The 13,921-nt window shown below is 52.2% G+C and overlaps 17 non-coding genes across 17 annotated transcripts; all 17 read left to right on the top strand.

Annotated features, from left to right (window-relative positions):
• Positions 1–3,796: 3,796 nt before the first annotated feature.
• Trnae-cuc (transfer RNA glutamic acid (anticodon CUC)) lies at positions 3,797–3,868 on the top strand. The gene has a single exon. It is a non-coding gene; the product is annotated as a tRNA-Glu (tRNA).
• A 380-nt stretch (positions 3,869–4,248) lies between these two features.
• Positions 4,249–4,320, top strand: Trnah-gug (transfer RNA histidin (anticodon GUG)). Its single transcript has one exon. It is a non-coding gene; the product is annotated as a tRNA-His (tRNA).
• Positions 4,321–5,055: 735 nt separating this feature from the next.
• Trnal-uag (transfer RNA leucine (anticodon UAG)) lies at positions 5,056–5,137 on the top strand. Its single transcript has one exon. It is a non-coding gene; the product is annotated as a tRNA-Leu (tRNA).
• A 445-nt stretch (positions 5,138–5,582) lies between these two features.
• Positions 5,583–5,654, top strand: Trnae-cuc (transfer RNA glutamic acid (anticodon CUC)). The gene has a single exon. It is a non-coding gene; the product is annotated as a tRNA-Glu (tRNA).
• Positions 5,655–6,034: 380 nt separating this feature from the next.
• On the top strand, positions 6,035–6,106 carry Trnah-gug (transfer RNA histidin (anticodon GUG)). Its single transcript has one exon. It is a non-coding gene; the product is annotated as a tRNA-His (tRNA).
• A 735-nt stretch (positions 6,107–6,841) lies between these two features.
• On the top strand, positions 6,842–6,923 carry Trnal-uag (transfer RNA leucine (anticodon UAG)). Its single transcript has one exon. It is a non-coding gene; the product is annotated as a tRNA-Leu (tRNA).
• A 445-nt stretch (positions 6,924–7,368) lies between these two features.
• Positions 7,369–7,440, top strand: Trnae-cuc (transfer RNA glutamic acid (anticodon CUC)). The gene has a single exon. It is a non-coding gene; the product is annotated as a tRNA-Glu (tRNA).
• A 380-nt stretch (positions 7,441–7,820) lies between these two features.
• Trnah-gug (transfer RNA histidin (anticodon GUG)) lies at positions 7,821–7,892 on the top strand. The gene has a single exon. It is a non-coding gene; the product is annotated as a tRNA-His (tRNA).
• A 735-nt stretch (positions 7,893–8,627) lies between these two features.
• Trnal-uag (transfer RNA leucine (anticodon UAG)) lies at positions 8,628–8,709 on the top strand. Its single transcript has one exon. It is a non-coding gene; the product is annotated as a tRNA-Leu (tRNA).
• A 445-nt stretch (positions 8,710–9,154) lies between these two features.
• On the top strand, positions 9,155–9,226 carry Trnae-cuc (transfer RNA glutamic acid (anticodon CUC)). The gene has a single exon. It is a non-coding gene; the product is annotated as a tRNA-Glu (tRNA).
• Positions 9,227–9,606: 380 nt separating this feature from the next.
• Positions 9,607–9,678, top strand: Trnah-gug (transfer RNA histidin (anticodon GUG)). Its single transcript has one exon. It is a non-coding gene; the product is annotated as a tRNA-His (tRNA).
• Positions 9,679–10,413: 735 nt separating this feature from the next.
• On the top strand, positions 10,414–10,495 carry Trnal-uag (transfer RNA leucine (anticodon UAG)). The gene has a single exon. It is a non-coding gene; the product is annotated as a tRNA-Leu (tRNA).
• A 445-nt stretch (positions 10,496–10,940) lies between these two features.
• Trnae-cuc (transfer RNA glutamic acid (anticodon CUC)) lies at positions 10,941–11,012 on the top strand. Its single transcript has one exon. It is a non-coding gene; the product is annotated as a tRNA-Glu (tRNA).
• Positions 11,013–11,392: 380 nt separating this feature from the next.
• On the top strand, positions 11,393–11,464 carry Trnah-gug (transfer RNA histidin (anticodon GUG)). Its single transcript has one exon. It is a non-coding gene; the product is annotated as a tRNA-His (tRNA).
• Positions 11,465–12,199: 735 nt separating this feature from the next.
• Trnal-uag (transfer RNA leucine (anticodon UAG)) lies at positions 12,200–12,281 on the top strand. The gene has a single exon. It is a non-coding gene; the product is annotated as a tRNA-Leu (tRNA).
• A 445-nt stretch (positions 12,282–12,726) lies between these two features.
• On the top strand, positions 12,727–12,798 carry Trnae-cuc (transfer RNA glutamic acid (anticodon CUC)). The gene has a single exon. It is a non-coding gene; the product is annotated as a tRNA-Glu (tRNA).
• A 380-nt stretch (positions 12,799–13,178) lies between these two features.
• Positions 13,179–13,250, top strand: Trnah-gug (transfer RNA histidin (anticodon GUG)). The gene has a single exon. It is a non-coding gene; the product is annotated as a tRNA-His (tRNA).
• Positions 13,251–13,921: the final 671 nt, after the last annotated feature.

Raw genomic sequence — 13,921 nt, 5'->3', positions numbered from 1 at the left:
TTCCGTGTTTCATCAGCTGCGCGAACGCCGGCGCGCGCGGCGACGTTACGTCACAGAGCTGGAATCAGCTGACGGTGCGCGGCTTAATAGCCAGGCGGCAATTCTTGCCGAGGCCCACCGTCACTTCATCGACCTTTTCAGTGAGAAATACACTGATGCTGCCGCGATTTCCGCGCTTCTCCACGACGTTCCGTACGTCTTATCCGTAGCGGATCGCCGTCGCCTCACAGAAAACTTTACCGTGGACGAAGTGGGTGATGTCTTAAAACTGTGTTCCCAGAATAAATCACCGGGCGCTGATGGGTTGCCACCGGAATTTTATATGCATTTCTGGCACTTGTTTGGCTCTGCCCTGACTGATGTTTTTAATGAAATTTTAAATGGTGTGGATGTCCCTGCGTCCTTCTTGGAAGGTATTGTGGTCTTGGTTCCAAAGGTTCCAGTCACCAGGAAACTGTGCAATCTTAGACCAATCACCCTTCTTAATGGTGATTACAAACTCTTCACCAAATGTGTCTCCTTCCGCTTGAAGCTGGTTATGAAAAAACTGATTAGTCCCTTTCAATACTGTGCAGTACCTCAACGCACACTCTATGGTGCTGTGTCGACATACCGAGATGCCATTGCCTATGCTTCGACGAATAGGATTCCTTTTGGCATTTTATCCATCGATTTTGCAATGGCTTTTGACAGAGTTAGCCATCTATATCTCCGACGGGTGCTCCAGAAGTTTGGTTTCGGTGTAAAGTATATAACTATGATTTTTAACCTTTTTAAACATTCCACCTCCCGGATTAGTATCAATGGGCTTTTATCGAAACCTGTTCCGCTCTGCTGTTCAGTCAAACAAGGGTGCCCTCTGTCAATGGCGCTTTACGCCATTTCCTTAGATCCTTTGTTGCGTAAGTTGCACAGTGTTTGTAGGGGAATACGTATTGGGGATGAGAAGCACGTTTGTCGCGCTTATGCTGACGACCTTGGCCTCTTGGTGTCCTCGGCTACCGACTTTGATACAATACGCGCTGTTCTTACGCAGTATGAACGTGCATCCGGTGCGAGCATCAATACCCGTAAGACGGTTTTTCTTCCTATTTATGCAGCGACACGTGGCTTCAAACGCCCATGGTTTACAGTGAAGCAGGAACACAAAATTTTGGGAGTTCGCTTTCAAGCCAATCTGTTACAGACTGCGTCCTACAACTGGCGTATTGTCTTAAATGGCATACGAGCTATGGCTAGCCTGTCCGCTACTCGCACCCTCGCATTAACACAGCGGGTGATTTTAATAAATGTTTTCTTGCTCAGCAAAGCCTGGTACCTCGCACAGTTATTTCAGGTACCCAAGAATTTGGGCAGAGCCATAACACAGGCAGTCTATTGGCTATTGTGGCGGGGACATATTTTCAAGGTGTCTTACGAAACATGTACTTTACCGCGCGAACAGGGTGGACTCGGCCTCATTCATTTTGCTATGAAAGCCGCAGCGTTGCTCCTTCATCGGACGAGCGTCACTATTGAACAGGATCCGTCGAGCCCCACAGCTGTTCTGTTCGCTATTCATCGGCCTCTATCTGAAGCAGCACCTCTCGACCCGACTACCATCCCGTTTCAGCTGCGTTATGTTCGAGAATACTTCATTCAAAAAAGTTATCTCGCCGCCGACGTACTCGATCATCGCACACGGACTGTGAAACGTGTCTACCAGGGACTAAGAGGACGGCCAGTCGGTAATAAGATGGAGGCGCGCTACCCGCGATCTGCGTGGAGGACGGTGTGGGCTCACGTTCATGCTCCCTTCCTGCCAGCGGACGTCAGCAGCTTTTGGTACCAAGTGGTTAACAGAATTCTCCCCACCAACGAAAAGCTGCGCCGCATTCACTTATCTCCATCGAGCTTGTGTGAAGACTGTCGCCAAGACGACACCTTAGAACATCGTTTCGTGTGCCTGAGGTCACGGTCGACTTGGAACATTGCCGCCAGGATGCTCGCACTTATCAACCGGACCAGCGCTGCCGCTTTTTCTGCGGACACGGCATTGATCCCGGACTTCAACCCTTATCCGCATACGAAGCGTGCCGCCACTGCATGGATTGTGGCTCACACTGTGTACGCCCTCCTGCAATTGCGTCTTACGGGCGACTATGCCTTTTTGGTTTATTTGTCTACGCAACATGACCTTACCAAAACCAGGAAAGATTATCACCAACTCTTTGCTAATTTTCTGCAAATTGCACTCGCGTTTGCCCACGACAAACTGTTGTAATCAACACTTCACTGCTGCGACTTTTCCTTACTTCTGTGTTTTGCATTGTCTTCGGGCCCGGATCCATAATTAATGCAAATTGAATGCTACAGGAACAGTGAATCATTCACCACGTCCGATGCTTACGCTTGTGCCGGACTGCAATGTTGAAACGACGACGAAAAGTTTAACACAGTTTTATCCTGTGTTCGTGTGTGTTTGTGTTTCGTTGTGGTTTAGTGATTTCTTTATGTTTTTATTCATTTTTTTTTTTACACCGTCTGGTTCCTCCGTCATCGGCGTACATTCCCGGATGCGTTACGCACCGCGCTGTCACGGAGATTGTTTGGTTTTCCAGAAAAGAGGATTTTTTACTTTCTTTTTATTATGTCGGAGAGGATTGTGTTTTCCTTCTCGATATCCGCCGGACAGTTTCGGAAACTTCGGGAGTCTACTCATTCCTTTGACATGTGTCGATATTTTTAATTTTTGTGCCTTTTTTCATTACTTATTTTAATGGCCGCTACGCAGCATTTTGAACGTCAAATCATGGGACGTGTGAAGGGTGTTCCTTCCCTGTGACTGAGAGGACTAACTCAGGCAGTATTTGATTTTTTTATTATTTTTTTCCAATTTTATTCTTTCCTTTACTGAATTTAGGTGGACAGCGCCTCATGCACTGTTATTCTTTCATTTTTTATTTTAAGGCGTGTAGGCGCAATGCTACTGCTTGCTGTCATTATCGGCCTGCACTTTAACTTCAAGAGGTTTTAGTTTTCCTTCGATGTTTCGTTCGCGGTGAACAGCCAAAAGAAACTTTCCTCAAAGCAATCCAGTATCTCCGATTTCATCACTTCATCTTGAACTCCAACGTCTGACAAGGAACCATACCGAGAAGTTTACGGTTTTAAACTGAATGGACAGTGCAACAATTCGTCTTTTCTGTTTGCAAGCAGCACCGTTTTATTTTATAGCTGAAGAAGCTCGCCGAAGAAGGCAAAATTGGAGAGCGCAAGGCCGGGCTATAAGGGGTGTTGGGAGGCAAAAAAAAAAAAAAAAAAAAAAAAAAAAAAAAAAAAAAAAAAAAAAAAAAAAAAAAAAAGTTGCCACTTTTTACGTCTCATTTTTGTGCCGTTGCGGTGTGTTCTCGTGGGGTAGGACGCAGCTCTTGTGACGCGCGTGTTGTGTAGGTAGCGTGGCCGAGCGGTCTAAGGCGCTGGTGTCAGGCACCATTCTCTTCGGAGGCGTGGGTTCCAATCCCACAGCTGCCAAGCGTGTAATGTTTCCTGTGTCGAAGGCAGATGCACTCATTGCCCGCAAAGGAAGCAGCACAACAAGGCGTGAGCGTCTGCTTGGTGAATGGTCGTAGAACAGTGCGTGGTGCAACGACAGCATTTGTAGGCACCTTTTGCTCTCATCATTGCTGGCGTTCGTCTCCACGAAATGCGTCCGGAGCACGCCGTTCTATAACGCGAGAGAGTGGATTTTTTACAGTTGTCGTCAGTTAACCGTGCGTGGCTGCTGCGTTCGCTGGAAAGAGCACTGCCGTCGTTATCCGGTGTGGTCTAGTGGCTAGGATACCTGGCTCTCACCCAGGAGGCCCGGGTTCGATTCCCGGTACCGGAATTGCGCGTTTTTGTTGCTCCTCTTATGCGACTTGTCTCGACTTTGCTCGACTGACGCTACGCTGACGCGTGCAGAAAGCTACGTTAAGTATGATTCACGGCAACACCTGACGGCGAGAGAGATGAAGCGTCTATCCACTTGTTATCCAGCCACATACCTGTAGTCAAGAGGCTTGGGGGACTGCAAGACATTGCCACGGAGGTGAATGCAGCTAACCACTGTAGTTAGTGTCCTGACAGCGCAGGCACGTTCATTTGCTCGTATACATGTGATGGAGACCGTGTCTGACACTGCTGTGGCGTACACCTTGGCCTAGGCTTTGCTGGGTATCGCCACTTGCATTACAGCCAGCTGCCTTCGCGGGCGCCTCCGTGGCCATGGCCGTGATCGTCTAGTGGTTAGGACATTGCGTTGTGGCCGCAATAACCCAGGTTCGAATCCTGGTCACGGCAATTTTGAAAGTTTTGCCTTGCTGCCGTTGCAATGACGAGTACTCGAAATGACAGTACTCTCTTGATTTTTTCACTCGTGTTCCGCAGGCCGCAGTTTGCACTACCACTTCATCCCCAACACGTAATGTCGCCTCCCAGAGCGCAGACGTCCGCTGCTCTCTGTAGTCGAAAAGGGCAGTTGTTTGAAGTGCGATGGATGAGCAGCCAGTCCCAGCAGAACAGGAAGCTGTGGCGTGCACTGTTTGTACAAATGCTAGGAACACTGGCGCACCAAGCAGCGCATGTAGCGTGGCCGAGCGCTTTAAGGCGCTGGTTTAAGGCACCAGTCTCTCTGTTGGCGCGGTTTCGAGTCCTGTAGCTGTCGGGGGTTTCGCTGTGATCGCGTTAACCTGCCGCTTTTTCTTCAAGTGTAACCTCCTTGAGCTCACATATGTTTGACACATGGAGCATTCTAGCTCCGCCTGACAGTTACAGCTACGATAATTTAGTGGTTACGGAAAGCCCAGGTTCGAAACCTGGTCACGGCACGAAAACGTCTCTTGACGCTGTCTCCTTAACTGCGACAGCTACAGACAAGTGGCGTCGCTACCATGCGGCGGGCACGGCTTTTTCTTGCTGTGGATGGCCTAAAGGGACGCTTCCAGTGGGAGAGCAGTGGAAATACATGCCAAGATACTTCCATTTCGAAGTGATCTTTGTAGTACAAAGGAAACGTTTTGCCGCTGCTGCTGCAACGGTAACGTGGCCGAGCGGTCTAAGGCGCTGGTTTTAGGCACCAGTCTCTTCGGAGGCGTGGGTTCGAATCCCACCGTTGCCACTTTTTACGTCTCATTTTTGTGCCGTTGCGGTGTGTTCTCGTGGGGTAGGACGCAGCTCTTGTGACGCGCGTGTTGTGTAGGTAGCGTGGCCGAGCGGTCTAAGGCGCTGGTGTCAGGCACCATTCTCTTCGGAGGCGTGGGTTCCAATCCCACAGCTGCCAAGCGTGTAATGTTTCCTGTGTCGAAGGCAGATGCACTCATTGCCCGCAAAGGAAGCAGCACAACAAGGCGTGAGCGTCTGCTTGGTGAATGGTCGTAGAACAGTGCGTGGTGCAACGACAGCATTTGTAGGCACCTTTTGCTCTCATCATTGCTGGCGTTCGTCTCCACGAAATGCGTCCGGAGCACGCCGTTCTATAACGCGAGAGAGTGGATTTTTTACAGTTGTCGTCAGTTAACCGTGCGTGGCTGCTGCGTTCGCTGGAAAGAGCACTGCCGTCGTTATCCGGTGTGGTCTAGTGGCTAGGATACCTGGCTCTCACCCAGGAGGCCCGGGTTCGATTCCCGGTACCGGAATTGCGCGTTTTTGTTGCTCCTCTTATGCGACTTGTCTCGACTTTGCTCGACTGACGCTACGCTGACGCGTGCAGAAAGCTACGTTAAGTATGATTCACGGCAACACCTGACGGCGAGAGAGATGAAGCGTCTATCCACTTGTTATCCAGCCACATACCTGTAGTCAAGAGGCTTGGGGGACTGCAAGACATTGCCACGGAGGTGAATGCAGCTAACCACTGTAGTTAGTGTCCTGACAGCGCAGGCACGTTCATTTGCTCGTATACATGTGATGGAGACCGTGTCTGACACTGCTGTGGCGTACACCTTGGCCTAGGCTTTGCTGGGTATCGCCACTTGCATTACAGCCAGCTGCCTTCGCGGGCGCCTCCGTGGCCATGGCCGTGATCGTCTAGTGGTTAGGACATTGCGTTGTGGCCGCAATAACCCAGGTTCGAATCCTGGTCACGGCAATTTTGAAAGTTTTGCCTTGCTGCCGTTGCAATGACGAGTACTCGAAATGACAGTACTCTCTTGATTTTTTCACTCGTGTTCCGCAGGCCGCAGTTTGCACTACCACTTCATCCCCAACACGTAATGTCGCCTCCCAGAGCGCAGACGTCCGCTGCTCTCTGTAGTCGAAAAGGGCAGTTGTTTGAAGTGCGATGGATGAGCAGCCAGTCCCAGCAGAACAGGAAGCTGTGGCGTGCACTGTTTGTACAAATGCTAGGAACACTGGCGCACCAAGCAGCGCATGTAGCGTGGCCGAGCGCTTTAAGGCGCTGGTTTAAGGCACCAGTCTCTCTGTTGGCGCGGTTTCGAGTCCTGTAGCTGTCGGGGGTTTCGCTGTGATCGCGTTAACCTGCCGCTTTTTCTTCAAGTGTAACCTCCTTGAGCTCACATATGTTTGACACATGGAGCATTCTAGCTCCGCCTGACAGTTACAGCTACGATAATTTAGTGGTTACGGAAAGCCCAGGTTCGAAACCTGGTCACGGCACGAAAACGTCTCTTGACGCTGTCTCCTTAACTGCGACAGCTACAGACAAGTGGCGTCGCTACCATGCGGCGGGCACGGCTTTTTCTTGCTGTGGATGGCCTAAAGGGACGCTTCCAGTGGGAGAGCAGTGGAAATACATGCCAAGATACTTCCATTTCGAAGTGATCTTTGTAGTACAAAGGAAACGTTTTGCCGCTGCTGCTGCAACGGTAACGTGGCCGAGCGGTCTAAGGCGCTGGTTTTAGGCACCAGTCTCTTCGGAGGCGTGGGTTCGAATCCCACCGTTGCCACTTTTTACGTCTCATTTTTGTGCCGTTGCGGTGTGTTCTCGTGGGGTAGGACGCAGCTCTTGTGACGCGCGTGTTGTGTAGGTAGCGTGGCCGAGCGGTCTAAGGCGCTGGTGTCAGGCACCATTCTCTTCGGAGGCGTGGGTTCCAATCCCACAGCTGCCAAGCGTGTAATGTTTCCTGTGTCGAAGGCAGATGCACTCATTGCCCGCAAAGGAAGCAGCACAACAAGGCGTGAGCGTCTGCTTGGTGAATGGTCGTAGAACAGTGCGTGGTGCAACGACAGCATTTGTAGGCACCTTTTGCTCTCATCATTGCTGGCGTTCGTCTCCACGAAATGCGTCCGGAGCACGCCGTTCTATAACGCGAGAGAGTGGATTTTTTACAGTTGTCGTCAGTTAACCGTGCGTGGCTGCTGCGTTCGCTGGAAAGAGCACTGCCGTCGTTATCCGGTGTGGTCTAGTGGCTAGGATACCTGGCTCTCACCCAGGAGGCCCGGGTTCGATTCCCGGTACCGGAATTGCGCGTTTTTGTTGCTCCTCTTATGCGACTTGTCTCGACTTTGCTCGACTGACGCTACGCTGACGCGTGCAGAAAGCTACGTTAAGTATGATTCACGGCAACACCTGACGGCGAGAGAGATGAAGCGTCTATCCACTTGTTATCCAGCCACATACCTGTAGTCAAGAGGCTTGGGGGACTGCAAGACATTGCCACGGAGGTGAATGCAGCTAACCACTGTAGTTAGTGTCCTGACAGCGCAGGCACGTTCATTTGCTCGTATACATGTGATGGAGACCGTGTCTGACACTGCTGTGGCGTACACCTTGGCCTAGGCTTTGCTGGGTATCGCCACTTGCATTACAGCCAGCTGCCTTCGCGGGCGCCTCCGTGGCCATGGCCGTGATCGTCTAGTGGTTAGGACATTGCGTTGTGGCCGCAATAACCCAGGTTCGAATCCTGGTCACGGCAATTTTGAAAGTTTTGCCTTGCTGCCGTTGCAATGACGAGTACTCGAAATGACAGTACTCTCTTGATTTTTTCACTCGTGTTCCGCAGGCCGCAGTTTGCACTACCACTTCATCCCCAACACGTAATGTCGCCTCCCAGAGCGCAGACGTCCGCTGCTCTCTGTAGTCGAAAAGGGCAGTTGTTTGAAGTGCGATGGATGAGCAGCCAGTCCCAGCAGAACAGGAAGCTGTGGCGTGCACTGTTTGTACAAATGCTAGGAACACTGGCGCACCAAGCAGCGCATGTAGCGTGGCCGAGCGCTTTAAGGCGCTGGTTTAAGGCACCAGTCTCTCTGTTGGCGCGGTTTCGAGTCCTGTAGCTGTCGGGGGTTTCGCTGTGATCGCGTTAACCTGCCGCTTTTTCTTCAAGTGTAACCTCCTTGAGCTCACATATGTTTGACACATGGAGCATTCTAGCTCCGCCTGACAGTTACAGCTACGATAATTTAGTGGTTACGGAAAGCCCAGGTTCGAAACCTGGTCACGGCACGAAAACGTCTCTTGACGCTGTCTCCTTAACTGCGACAGCTACAGACAAGTGGCGTCGCTACCATGCGGCGGGCACGGCTTTTTCTTGCTGTGGATGGCCTAAAGGGACGCTTCCAGTGGGAGAGCAGTGGAAATACATGCCAAGATACTTCCATTTCGAAGTGATCTTTGTAGTACAAAGGAAACGTTTTGCCGCTGCTGCTGCAACGGTAACGTGGCCGAGCGGTCTAAGGCGCTGGTTTTAGGCACCAGTCTCTTCGGAGGCGTGGGTTCGAATCCCACCGTTGCCACTTTTTACGTCTCATTTTTGTGCCGTTGCGGTGTGTTCTCGTGGGGTAGGACGCAGCTCTTGTGACGCGCGTGTTGTGTAGGTAGCGTGGCCGAGCGGTCTAAGGCGCTGGTGTCAGGCACCATTCTCTTCGGAGGCGTGGGTTCCAATCCCACAGCTGCCAAGCGTGTAATGTTTCCTGTGTCGAAGGCAGATGCACTCATTGCCCGCAAAGGAAGCAGCACAACAAGGCGTGAGCGTCTGCTTGGTGAATGGTCGTAGAACAGTGCGTGGTGCAACGACAGCATTTGTAGGCACCTTTTGCTCTCATCATTGCTGGCGTTCGTCTCCACGAAATGCGTCCGGAGCACGCCGTTCTATAACGCGAGAGAGTGGATTTTTTACAGTTGTCGTCAGTTAACCGTGCGTGGCTGCTGCGTTCGCTGGAAAGAGCACTGCCGTCGTTATCCGGTGTGGTCTAGTGGCTAGGATACCTGGCTCTCACCCAGGAGGCCCGGGTTCGATTCCCGGTACCGGAATTGCGCGTTTTTGTTGCTCCTCTTATGCGACTTGTCTCGACTTTGCTCGACTGACGCTACGCTGACGCGTGCAGAAAGCTACGTTAAGTATGATTCACGGCAACACCTGACGGCGAGAGAGATGAAGCGTCTATCCACTTGTTATCCAGCCACATACCTGTAGTCAAGAGGCTTGGGGGACTGCAAGACATTGCCACGGAGGTGAATGCAGCTAACCACTGTAGTTAGTGTCCTGACAGCGCAGGCACGTTCATTTGCTCGTATACATGTGATGGAGACCGTGTCTGACACTGCTGTGGCGTACACCTTGGCCTAGGCTTTGCTGGGTATCGCCACTTGCATTACAGCCAGCTGCCTTCGCGGGCGCCTCCGTGGCCATGGCCGTGATCGTCTAGTGGTTAGGACATTGCGTTGTGGCCGCAATAACCCAGGTTCGAATCCTGGTCACGGCAATTTTGAAAGTTTTGCCTTGCTGCCGTTGCAATGACGAGTACTCGAAATGACAGTACTCTCTTGATTTTTTCACTCGTGTTCCGCAGGCCGCAGTTTGCACTACCACTTCATCCCCAACACGTAATGTCGCCTCCCAGAGCGCAGACGTCCGCTGCTCTCTGTAGTCGAAAAGGGCAGTTGTTTGAAGTGCGATGGATGAGCAGCCAGTCCCAGCAGAACAGGAAGCTGTGGCGTGCACTGTTTGTACAAATGCTAGGAACACTGGCGCACCAAGCAGCGCATGTAGCGTGGCCGAGCGCTTTAAGGCGCTGGTTTAAGGCACCAGTCTCTCTGTTGGCGCGGTTTCGAGTCCTGTAGCTGTCGGGGGTTTCGCTGTGATCGCGTTAACCTGCCGCTTTTTCTTCAAGTGTAACCTCCTTGAGCTCACATATGTTTGACACATGGAGCATTCTAGCTCCGCCTGACAGTTACAGCTACGATAATTTAGTGGTTACGGAAAGCCCAGGTTCGAAACCTGGTCACGGCACGAAAACGTCTCTTGACGCTGTCTCCTTAACTGCGACAGCTACAGACAAGTGGCGTCGCTACCATGCGGCGGGCACGGCTTTTTCTTGCTGTGGATGGCCTAAAGGGACGCTTCCAGTGGGAGAGCAGTGGAAATACATGCCAAGATACTTCCATTTCGAAGTGATCTTTGTAGTACAAAGGAAACGTTTTGCCGCTGCTGCTGCAACGGTAACGTGGCCGAGCGGTCTAAGGCGCTGGTTTTAGGCACCAGTCTCTTCGGAGGCGTGGGTTCGAATCCCACCGTTGCCACTTTTTACGTCTCATTTTTGTGCCGTTGCGGTGTGTTCTCGTGGGGTAGGACGCAGCTCTTGTGACGCGCGTGTTGTGTAGGTAGCGTGGCCGAGCGGTCTAAGGCGCTGGTGTCAGGCACCATTCTCTTCGGAGGCGTGGGTTCCAATCCCACAGCTGCCAAGCGTGTAATGTTTCCTGTGTCGAAGGCAGATGCACTCATTGCCCGCAAAGGAAGCAGCACAACAAGGCGTGAGCGTCTGCTTGGTGAATGGTCGTAGAACAGTGCGTGGTGCAACGACAGCATTTGTAGGCACCTTTTGCTCTCATCATTGCTGGCGTTCGTCTCCACGAAATGCGTCCGGAGCACGCCGTTCTATAACGCGAGAGAGTGGATTTTTTACAGTTGTCGTCAGTTAACCGTGCGTGGCTGCTGCGTTCGCTGGAAAGAGCACTGCCGTCGTTATCCGGTGTGGTCTAGTGGCTAGGATACCTGGCTCTCACCCAGGAGGCCCGGGTTCGATTCCCGGTACCGGAATTGCGCGTTTTTGTTGCTCCTCTTATGCGACTTGTCTCGACTTTGCTCGACTGACGCTACGCTGACGCGTGCAGAAAGCTACGTTAAGTATGATTCACGGCAACACCTGACGGCGAGAGAGATGAAGCGTCTATCCACTTGTTATCCAGCCACATACCTGTAGTCAAGAGGCTTGGGGGACTGCAAGACATTGCCACGGAGGTGAATGCAGCTAACCACTGTAGTTAGTGTCCTGACAGCGCAGGCACGTTCATTTGCTCGTATACATGTGATGGAGACCGTGTCTGACACTGCTGTGGCGTACACCTTGGCCTAGGCTTTGCTGGGTATCGCCACTTGCATTACAGCCAGCTGCCTTCGCGGGCGCCTCCGTGGCCATGGCCGTGATCGTCTAGTGGTTAGGACATTGCGTTGTGGCCGCAATAACCCAGGTTCGAATCCTGGTCACGGCAATTTTGAAAGTTTTGCCTTGCTGCCGTTGCAATGACGAGTACTCGAAATGACAGTACTCTCTTGATTTTTTCACTCGTGTTCCGCAGGCCGCAGTTTGCACTACCACTTCATCCCCAACACGTAATGTCGCCTCCCAGAGCGCAGACGTCCGCTGCTCTCTGTAGTCGAAAAGGGCAGTTGTTTGAAGTGCGATGGATGAGCAGCCAGTCCCAGCAGAACAGGAAGCTGTGGCGTGCACTGTTTGTACAAATGCTAGGAACACTGGCGCACCAAGCAGCGCATGTAGCGTGGCCGAGCGCTTTAAGGCGCTGGTTTAAGGCACCAGTCTCTCTGTTGGCGCGGTTTCGAGTCCTGTAGCTGTCGGGGGTTTCGCTGTGATCGCGTTAACCTGCCGCTTTTTCTTCAAGTGTAACCTCCTTGAGCTCACATATGTTTGACACATGGAGCATTCTAGCTCCGCCTGACAGTTACAGCTACGATAATTTAGTGGTTACGGAAAGCCCAGGTTCGAAACCTGGTCACGGCACGAAAACGTCTCTTGACGCTGTCTCCTTAACTGCGACAGCTACAGACAAGTGGCGTCGCTACCATGCGGCGGGCACGGCTTTTTCTTGCTGTGGATGGCCTAAAGGGACGCTTCCAGTGGGAGAGCAGTGGAAATACATGCCAAGATACTTCCATTTCGAAGTGATCTTTGTAGTACAAAGGAAACGTTTTGCCGCTGCTGCTGCAACGGTAACGTGGCCGAGCGGTCTAAGGCGCTGGTTTTAGGCACCAGTCTCTTCGGAGGCGTGGGTTCGAATCCCACCGTTGCCACTTTTTACGTCTCATTTTTGTGCCGTTGCGGTGTGTTCTCGTGGGGTAGGACGCAGCTCTTGTGACGCGCGTGTTGTGTAGGTAGCGTGGCCGAGCGGTCTAAGGCGCTGGTGTCAGGCACCATTCTCTTCGGAGGCGTGGGTTCCAATCCCACAGCTGCCAAGCGTGTAATGTTTCCTGTGTCGAAGGCAGATGCACTCATTGCCCGCAAAGGAAGCAGCACAACAAGGCGTGAGCGTCTGCTTGGTGAATGGTCGTAGAACAGTGCGTGGTGCAACGACAGCATTTGTAGGCACCTTTTGCTCTCATCATTGCTGGCGTTCGTCTCCACGAAATGCGTCCGGAGCACGCCGTTCTATAACGCGAGAGAGTGGATTTTTTACAGTTGTCGTCAGTTAACCGTGCGTGGCTGCTGCGTTCGCTGGAAAGAGCACTGCCGTCGTTATCCGGTGTGGTCTAGTGGCTAGGATACCTGGCTCTCACCCAGGAGGCCCGGGTTCGATTCCCGGTACCGGAATTGCGCGTTTTTGTTGCTCCTCTTATGCGACTTGTCTCGACTTTGCTCGACTGACGCTACGCTGACGCGTGCAGAAAGCTACGTTAAGTATGATTCACGGCAACACCTGACGGCGAGAGAGATGAAGCGTCTATCCACTTGTTATCCAGCCACATACCTGTAGTCAAGAGGCTTGGGGGACTGCAAGACATTGCCACGGAGGTGAATGCAGCTAACCACTGTAGTTAGTGTCCTGACAGCGCAGGCACGTTCATTTGCTCGTATACATGTGATGGAGACCGTGTCTGACACTGCTGTGGCGTACACCTTGGCCTAGGCTTTGCTGGGTATCGCCACTTGCATTACAGCCAGCTGCCTTCGCGGGCGCCTCCGTGGCCATGGCCGTGATCGTCTAGTGGTTAGGACATTGCGTTGTGGCCGCAATAACCCAGGTTCGAATCCTGGTCACGGCAATTTTGAAAGTTTTGCCTTGCTGCCGTTGCAATGACGAGTACTCGAAATGACAGTACTCTCTTGATTTTTTCACTCGTGTTCCGCAGGCCGCAGTTTGCACTACCACTTCATCCCCAACACGTAATGTCGCCTCCCAGAGCGCAGACGTCCGCTGCTCTCTGTAGTCGAAAAGGGCAGTTGTTTGAAGTGCGATGGATGAGCAGCCAGTCCCAGCAGAACAGGAAGCTGTGGCGTGCACTGTTTGTACAAATGCTAGGAACACTGGCGCACCAAGCAGCGCATGTAGCGTGGCCGAGCGCTTTAAGGCGCTGGTTTAAGGCACCAGTCTCTCTGTTGGCGCGGTTTCGAGTCCTGTAGCTGTCGGGGGTTTCGCTGTGATCGCGTTAACCTGCCGCTTTTTCTTCAAGTGTAACCTCCTTGAGCTCACATATGTTTGACACATGGAGCATTCTAGCTCCGCCTGACAGTTACAGCTACGATAATTTAGTGGTTACGGAAAGCCCAGGTTCGAAACCTGGTCACGGCACGAAAACGTCTCTTGACGCTGTCTCCTTAACTGCGACAGCTACAGACAAGTGGCGTCGCTACCATGCGGCGGGCACGGCTTTTTCTTGCTGTGGATGGCCTAAAGGGACGCTTCCAGTGGGAGAGCAGTGGAAATACATGCCAA

This window comes from Schistocerca serialis, unplaced genomic scaffold (assembly GCF_023864345.2).
Source record: "Schistocerca serialis cubense isolate TAMUIC-IGC-003099 unplaced genomic scaffold, iqSchSeri2.2 HiC_scaffold_769, whole genome shotgun sequence".
NCBI classification, from domain to species: Eukaryota; Metazoa; Arthropoda; class Insecta; order Orthoptera; family Acrididae; genus Schistocerca; species Schistocerca serialis.
The sequence above is the reverse complement of the archived record's forward strand: the minus strand, read 5'-3'. Positions and strand labels throughout refer to the sequence as shown.